At 47.7% G+C, this 7,928-nt stretch overlaps 1 protein-coding gene and 1 long non-coding RNA gene across 2 annotated transcripts in view; one reads left to right on the forward strand and one right to left on the reverse strand.

Moving 5' to 3' along the window:
• LOC108801584 (oocyte zinc finger protein XlCOF7.1-like) overlaps positions 1-7,928 on the reverse strand; it is a gene marked incomplete at its 5' end in the record, with an annotated part of 65,728 nt that overhangs the window by 36,504 nt on the left and 21,296 nt on the right. The gene's annotated exons all lie outside the window — the stretch shown is intronic.
• LOC108801586 lies at positions 4,003-4,718 on the forward strand. Its single transcript, XR_001942155.1, has 2 exons — positions 4,003-4,033; positions 4,614-4,718. It is a non-coding gene; the product is annotated as an uncharacterized LOC108801586 (long non-coding RNA).

The raw sequence follows: 7,928 nt of genomic DNA on the forward strand, positions 1-7,928 counted from the left end.
AGCAATGTAAGTGGGCACTCTGATGGAGCCTAGCAATGTAAGTGGGCACTCTGATGGAGCCAAGCAATGTAAGTGGGCACTCTGACGGAGCCTAGCAATGTAAGTGGGCACTCTGACGGAGCCTAGCAATGTAAGTGGGCACTCTGACGGAGCGTAGCAATGTAAGTGGGCACTCTGACACATGCTGAAAAAAGCCTGCTGTCCCGAGATTGGTGCATCAGCACTGTGTGTGTGCAAACACACTAGCAGCAGGTATTAATGCATCATAGACGGCGGACCATGGTGGCGAAATGGTCTGACAGACTGTTATGTGTGGAGTGCGATGCTCACTGCATCTGCCTGTAAAACGCTCCCCAGACATCCTTCAGGCTTTATTTGGTGGGCCTGTTTCTCTGAGACTTCAACAACAAGCCCTGAGGTCACATGACCTTACTAAACTTTACCTCACACTACACAGATACAGTGAGGGGACTTGAAACTGCCACTGTCACTCTCATGAGGGAAGGGGGGCCTTAAGACAGACTTCCCTCCTTTTCCCTCTCAAGGCTGTGACACACCGCAGGCGAAGCGAAGCAATCGCAACCTTCCACTTCGCACCGCAGCTTGTCTACACTGTAGTTTGTCCGGCACAGCGGAGCTCGGGATCGCCAGCGGCAACGGAGGGTCCGTTTAATTACAACAGCCTGACAGCAGGTGGTTAATTATTTAATTCATAAATGTTCTTTGTTGATTATGAAATATAGTTCTATTTTTTTTTTATGTATTATTATTTCGATATTGGAATAATTAGTATTTCATTAAACATTATTTATGTAATTATTACATTAAATAATGATTGCATTAATTCAATACGTATTAGTTATCTATTTCATTACTAATTAATAATCAAACGTACACCTTATTCTTAAAGGAAACCTCCCTCTACACCACAGAGGTCACACCGGGGACTATCCTTGGCCAGAGTGTGGGAAGTACACTATATTGATAAAAGTATTGGGACGCCTTTACACGCACATGAACTTTAATGGCATCCCAGTCTTAGTCTGCAGGGTTCAGTATTGGGTTGACTCCGCCCTTTGCCGCTATAACAGCTCCGCCTCTTCTGGGAAGGCGTCCACAAGGTTTAGGAGTGTGTCTATGGGAATATTGGACCATTTGTGAGGTCAGGTACCGATGTTGGGGGAGGGGCTCGCAGCCTCCATTCTAATTCATCCCAAAGGTGTTCTATGGGGTTGAGGTCAGGACTCTGTGCGGCCAGTCACGTTCCTCCACCCCAAACTCCCCCATCCATGTCTGTATGGACCTTGCTTTGTGCACTGGTGCGCAGTCATGTTGGAACAGGAAGGGGCCATCCCCAAACTCCTCCCACAAAGTTGGAACTAAGAGGCCAAGCCCCACCCCTGACCATGAGGCTTGGACTAAGGCCTGGGCCCGAGGCCTAGTACATGGCCAAGCATGGAGATAACATGGAGGAGTCAGGTAGAAGCCGATCCTTGACTGAAGTATGGCGATGGTGGCTTCAACATCCAGTACCTACAGCCAGGAGCTCTACTCACAGAATGTCGGATCGGCCTAAAGGTTCTCAATCTTGAAAGAACTTCTCGTCTCTCTTTTCCGGAGTCGTCGAGTTCCATGGGTGTCCCGTGCCCGAACCCTCTCTACCGAAGTTCTTAAATACATTTACTGGAAGCAGAAGATCACCAGTGCGGACGTCAGTTAATCAGTGGCCACTGGTGGGTTGGTGAGTGCCTCTGGACAGCTATGGAACTGTGTACCCTGTTCAGGTTAGGAGGACCCAGTTCCTCCCGGAGGTGAAAGCTACACTCTAATCATTCAGGTATGATAGAGTTTGCTCAGCTGTTGACTTCCTGTCTACGGCTAGGTAGCCAACCTGTCTACCGGATGAAATGACGAGGTTACATGATACATCCCGGACCAAGTCCGGGACCATTGTGATGTCTAGACGACTGGGTCAATGCAACTCCAGCTTTGGTGGAATGTCTGCAGAGCTCAGGACCGACCAAAAGTGGTCCAAGGAAGGAAAACCGGTGAAAGGGTCATGACCAGCATGGGCACCTAGAACAGTCAGGTTGCCCACGCTGGCCTGTATCCACCACTAAAATCGTCTAGAAATGGGTACATGAGCATCAGAACTGGAGCACGGAGCGATGGAAGAAGGTGGCCGGGTCTTATGTACATCATGTGGATGGCCGGGTGTGTGTGTCACTTACCTGGGGAAGAGATGGCACCAGGATGTACTATGGGAAAAAGACAAGCCGGCGGAGGCAGCACGATGCTTTGAGCAATGTTCTGCTGGGAAACCTCGGGTCCTGCCATTCATGTGGATGTTATAGACACTTCCCACCGACCTAAACATTGTCCCTGACCATGGACACGGTGTTCCCTGATGGCAGCGGCCTCTCTCAGCAGGATAATGTGCCGGCCACATGGCACATATGGCTGAAGAATGGTTTGAGGAACACAATGAGTCTGAGGTGATGACTCCGCCTCCAAATTCTCCAGATCTCTGTCCAATCGATCATCTGTGGGATGTTCTGGAGAAACAAGTCAGATCCATGGAGGCCGATCACCTCACAGCTTACAGGACTTAAAGGATCTGCTACTGATGGCTCGGTGCCAGATACCACAGCACACCTTCAGAGGTCTATGGAGTCCATGCCTGGAGGGGTCAGGAGAAGGGGGACCTCCTCAATATAAGGGGGGTCATCCAGATACCACAGCGTACCCTCAGAGGTCTAGTGGAGTCCATGCCTGGGCGGGTCAGGAAAAGGGGACCTACTCAATATTAGGGGGGTCATCCAGATACCACAGCGTACCCTCAGAGGTCTAGTGGAGTCCATGCCTGGAGGGGTCAGGAGAAGGGGAACCTACTCAATATTAGGGGGGGGGTCATCCATATACCACAGCACACCTTCAGGGGTCTAGAGGAGTCCATGCCTGGACGGGTCAGGAGAAGGGGGACCTCAATATTAGGGGGGTCATCCAGATAACACAGCATACCTTCAGAGGTCTAGTGGAGTCTACAAAGGGTAATTACTGATTAGATTTTGTGGGAAGTACATAGGGGGGAGGGGCATGAATTAAGTAAATTTTGCATTGGTAATCAAAAAAAAAAAAAATTTCTCTCACTTTTTAATCCCCAATAAAAACCAAACGAATAGAAATCTTTGTATCCGAATCTGTCACCAAATGAAAGTCCGATCTGTCCCGAACAAAACGATGTGTAATACGTTACACCGCGAACTGTAAAAGTTCCAACGTGCGGAACCGAGACATTGACCAACCGGAGTAGACATTCCGAGAGACTCTGAAAATTTAGGGAAGAAAAGTCCCGGGGACTCCGGTGGTTAAAAGAGAACTACGAGGTCAGGGCTTTTCCCCATAGTTCTCCTCAGGGTCACGGGAGGACACAAACTAGCGTCCTCCCATCACCCTAGGCTCAGTATATAGAGGGAGCTACAGCTGGCGGTATACTGAGACCTCCGCAGATAAAGCGGATCCCGACAATTATGTCTGGATCCGCCCAGCTGCGTGACTGACCGCTATCTAGAAGCAGAGCCAGCTGTACCCTCCCCCGTCCGTTCTGCCAGTCAGCGCTGGCAGATCGGAGCGGGGAGGAGGGAATCCAGCCCCTCCCCTGTCACGGCAGAGAGCAGTGACAGGATCGAGAGGTGAGCGAACGCCGGTATGTGTTCCCTCACCTCCCGATCTACTGAGCCGACCTGTGACTGTCTCATTGTCACAGGTCGGCTAGAACTATGAGGTGAGTGACAAGCACCCCCCCCCTCATAGATCTCCTTTAATAATCTCTCAGTCATAATTTCCATATTGTCCACCAGTTGCCGATCTCAGGTACTTTTTGGGGGAAACACTCAGGCAGGAAGTCATGTTGCAGACAGGAAGTGATGTCATTAGACAGGAAGTGATCTCACATACAAATAGGAAGTTCCTGGTTAGAGGTGAGTCGGCAGGAAGTAGAGAGGAGACATTGCTGGAAGTGGCAGCAGAGGAGGTAATAAGATATTATTTTATATTTACACCCAGTAACCCCCCCGTCATGTCCGTCCTCCATAGTCACTGTGACGTCTGTTATCATAATTTGAGGTGTGTGTAGGGAGACATCTCCAAGAACAGAGCTGTATCATTGTGTGTGTCAGGTTCCTATAAGGTGTCAGGATGTCTCTGTCTATCTCTCCATGGAGGAGTGGGAGTATCTAGAAGGACACCGGGATCTCTACAAGGACGTGGTGATGGAGAATGCCCCGCCCCTCACATCACCGGGTAAGAGGAGAGAGCAGTACAGAGGCTCCGCCTACATCCCCCATCATCTGATACACACATAGAAACAATGTATTCAGTCAGTGTGTGTGTTTCCTACAGATGGATCCAGTAAGAGGAACCCACCAGAGAGATGTCCCCGCCCCCTGTATTCCCGGGACTCCACCCAGGAGGATCTCACCATCCCTCACCATGATCAGGTAGGTGGGATGGAGCATCTAGAACACGAAAGCGACTCAGTAATACAAGACGATGTTTCCTATGTGGTCTTGTATTATGAAACCTCATATACTCCACCCATGTTCTTGGTTTAGGGTGAAGATCTGATAGATATAAAAGTTGAGGTGAAAGCAGAAGAAGAGACGTATCTGAGGGGCGATCAGTCCGTGAAAGAGGGTGACATGATGGTGCCGGTTAAAGAGGAGGAATCTACAGATGGATCCAGTAAGAGGAACCCGCCAGAGAGATGTCCCCGCCCTCTGTATTCCTGGGATCCCACCCAGGAAGATCACAACTATGCCCAACCTTATCAGGTAGGTGGGACTGATCCCGTTACAAAGTGACCGGAAACTCTACCAAATAACGGTCTACGTATTATATATTACAGATCACATTTCAAGGATATTCATTTCTTTTTGTTGGTTTAGGACGAAGAGCTAAATAATATTAAAACTGAGGTTAAAGAGGAGGAAGAAGAGATGATGTATATGACGGGTGATCAGAAGATTACGGAGGAGGTTGGGATGATGGACACAGTTAAAGAGGAGGAACCTTCTCTAGATATCAGCTCAGGTAACTCATCATCACTACGTGTAGAAATGGTTTTATGTTTTACTTCATACATAGATGAGGAGGAGATACTGTACACCATATGAAGGTCCATCTCCATTCCTCAATATAACGTCATGTGACCAACCAATGAGGAGGAGATACTGGACACCATATGAAGGTCCATCTCCATTCCTCAATATAACGTCATGTGACCAACCAATGAGGAGGAGATACTGGACACCATATGAAGGTCCATCTCCATTCCTCAATATAACGTCATGTGACCAACCAATGAGGAGGAGATACTGGACACCATATGAAGGTCCATCTCCATTCCTCAATATAACGTCATGTGACCAACCAATGAGGAGGAGATACTGGACACCATATGAAGGTCCATCTCCATTCCTCAATATAACGTCATGTGACCAACCAATGAGGAGGAGATACTGGACACCATATGAAGGTCCATCTCCATTCCTCAATATAACGTCATGTGACCAACCAATGAGGAGGAGATACTGGACACCATATGAAGGTCCATCTCCATTCCTCAATATAACGTCATGTGACCAACCAATGAGGAGGAGATACTGGACACCATATGAAGGTCCATCTCCATTCCTCAATATAACGTCATGTGACCAACCAATGAGGAGGAGATACTGGACACCATATGAAGGTCCATCTCCATTCCTCAATATAACGTCATGTGACCAACAAATGAGGAGGAGATACTGTACACCATATATGACTCCTAAATAGAAGACATGAAGAATACTAATAACCTGTATTTAAAAATTGTTTCCCGGCAGATGGACTCCATGTCTGGAACGTCTCTGAGGGACGTCTTTTTTTATCTTCAAATAATAACGGCATCACACAACGTTCTCCGCGAGCGAATCCGGTTACTCGTAGTAGACATCACGGACGTTCCCATTCGGAGACATCATTGGATCGCTCTAATCCTGAGGAACCTTCACCAAGCCATAAAGTCGTTGATACGGGAGAGACTTCATTTTCATGTTTAGAGTGCGGAAAGTGTTTTACTCAGAAAGCAGGCCTTGTCCGACACCAGAAAACTCACACAGGTGAGCGTCCCTTTGTATGTTCAGAGTGTGGGAAGCGTTTCATTACGAATGGCAATTTTGTTATACACCAGAGGAATCACACAGGTGAACGGCCTTTTTCATGTTCTGAGTGTGGGAAAAGCTTTAACAGCAAAGGCCTGCTTACCAGACATCAGAAAATTCACACAAGTGACCAACCTTTCTCGTGTGCAGAGTGTGGGAAACGTTTCTCTCAGAAAGGAAAACTTCTGTCACACCAGAGAAATCACACAGTTGAACGTTCTGTTTCATGTTCCGAGCGTGGGAAAAGTTTTAATGAGAAGAACATTCTTCCTAGACACATTAGCATTCACACAGTCGAGCTTTTTCCATGTTTTGAGTGTGGGAAAAGTTTCCTTCTAAAAAGCGACCATGTTGACCATCAAAGAAGTCACACGGGTGAGCCTCCATTGTCAAGTTCAGTGTACAGAAAATCTTTTAGTAGGAGAAGCGTAGTTATTAGAGACAAGAGCAGTCACGCTCGCAACGGTCCCTTTTCATGCGCAGAGTGTGGGCTATCCTTTGCTCAAAGAGGACAGCGTCTTGAACACCAGAGAACTCATACTGTGGCTAATCCTTTTTCTTGTTCAAAGTGTGGAAAATGTTTCACTGTGAAAGCAGAACTTCTTAAGCACCAGAGCTATCACAAGGATGAACGTCCTTTTTCATGTTCAGAGTGCGGGAAAAGTTTCACCCGCAGAGTAGGCCTTCAAATGCACCAGAGAACTCACACGGTTAAACGCACTTTTTCATGTTCAGAGTGCGGGAAAATCTTTCCTAAGAAAAGCGCCCTTTTTGGACATCGTAGGGTTCACACCGGCGAGCGCCCCTATTCGTGTTCAGAGTGCGGGAAAAGTTTCACTCAGAAAGGAATCCTTCGGGCACACCAGAGAAGTCACAGCGACGAGCTTCCTTTTTCATGTTCAGAGTGCGGGAAATGTTTTTCTAACAAAAGCGACCTGTTTAGACATCATAGAGTTCACACCGGCGAGCGCCCCTATTCGTGTTCAGAGTGCGCGAAAAGTTTCACTCAGAAAGAAATCCTTCGGGTACACCTGAGAAGTCACACCGGCGAGCTTCCTTTTTCATGTACAGAGTGCGGGAAATGCTTTTCTAAGAAAAGTGCCCTTTTTAGACATCATAGAGTTCACACCGGCGAGCGCCCCTATTCGTGTTCAGAGTGCGGGAAAAGTTTCACTCAGAAAGGAATCCTTCGGGCACACCAGAAAAGTCACACTGGCGAGCTTCCTTTTTCATGTTCAGGCTGCGGGAAACGTTTTGTAGACAAAAGAAACTCAGTAAGACACGAGAGTACACACAGCTGCTGATACTGTTGTACGGTGGCTTCTAAGGTCCATCTACGTCATGAAAATAAGTTTCTTAAAGGGGAACAACCTGGACCAAGTGACATTTAAAGGGCATGTAACCCCCAACAGCGAACTTCTCATTTTTGTTTCTTTTTGATCTGTTAAATGTTTGATTTGAAGTATTTTTGATGTGTCTGTTCAATAAGTTCAAACGATGACCTGTCGATCCTGCCGGAAACCTCATGAGCTGGTGACTTCCTGTGCTGCGCTCTTATCAGTTACATCATTCCCAGCTATCTCTATAGACTACAACCCGCCTCCCCCCATGCTATGACAGAAGTCCCATCCTAGAGTGACGACACTGCTCCCCCGTAGATAGTGTTGCTGGCGGGATCACCAGATGAAAAATGATGCAGATTGGGGGGGGGGGGGGGGGGTCTGT

This window comes from Nanorana parkeri, unplaced genomic scaffold (genome assembly GCF_000935625.1).
Source record: "Nanorana parkeri isolate BGI_ZX_2015 unplaced genomic scaffold, ASM93562v1 scaffold2394, whole genome shotgun sequence".
In the NCBI taxonomy this organism is placed as follows: domain Eukaryota; kingdom Metazoa; phylum Chordata; class Amphibia; order Anura; family Dicroglossidae; genus Nanorana; species Nanorana parkeri.